A 547-nucleotide genomic window follows, 5' to 3' on the forward strand; every position below is an offset into this window, starting at 1 on the left:
CCAAGAGCCCGGGGCCCCCCCGGAGCGCCGCGCCCCCCACCCTGCCGGACCCCGGCGATGAGCAGGGCTCCGCGGGACCCCCGGAGGAGGGGGGGAGCCGGGGGACCCCCCCCGGCCGAGGAGCCACTACCCCCGCTCCGGGGCGCCCCCGGGACAAGCAGCTGGAGCTGGACATCGCCATCGACCTGACAGCGGGGCTGGACCCCCCCCCGGGGGGCGCGAGGGCGGCCGTGCCCCCCACCAGCCTCCTGGGGGGCCCCCCCGGCCGCCCCCGGCTCCTGCCGGGCCTCTCGGAGCTGGCCGGGAGACTCAGCGCCGCCGGTGAGTGCCGAGGACGGGCCGGCCCCCCCGGGACCCCCAAACCTGAGGAGCCCCCAACACCTCGGTGCTCCCCCCCCCAGGGTTCCTGTTTCCCACGGGGCCCCCCAGGATCGGCGCCGAGGGGGGCAACGCGACCCTGGAGCTGGAGGAGGCGGGGAGCGGCGTGGAGCCAGGTGGGGCTGGGGTCCTGGGGGGCTGGGGGAGTCCTGGGGGGATGGGGGAGTCC

This window comes from Pyrgilauda ruficollis, unplaced genomic scaffold, assembly GCF_017590135.1.
Source record: "Pyrgilauda ruficollis isolate IOZ18807 unplaced genomic scaffold, ASM1759013v1 scaffold243, whole genome shotgun sequence".
In the NCBI taxonomy this organism is placed as follows: Eukaryota; Metazoa; Chordata; class Aves; order Passeriformes; family Passeridae; genus Pyrgilauda; species Pyrgilauda ruficollis.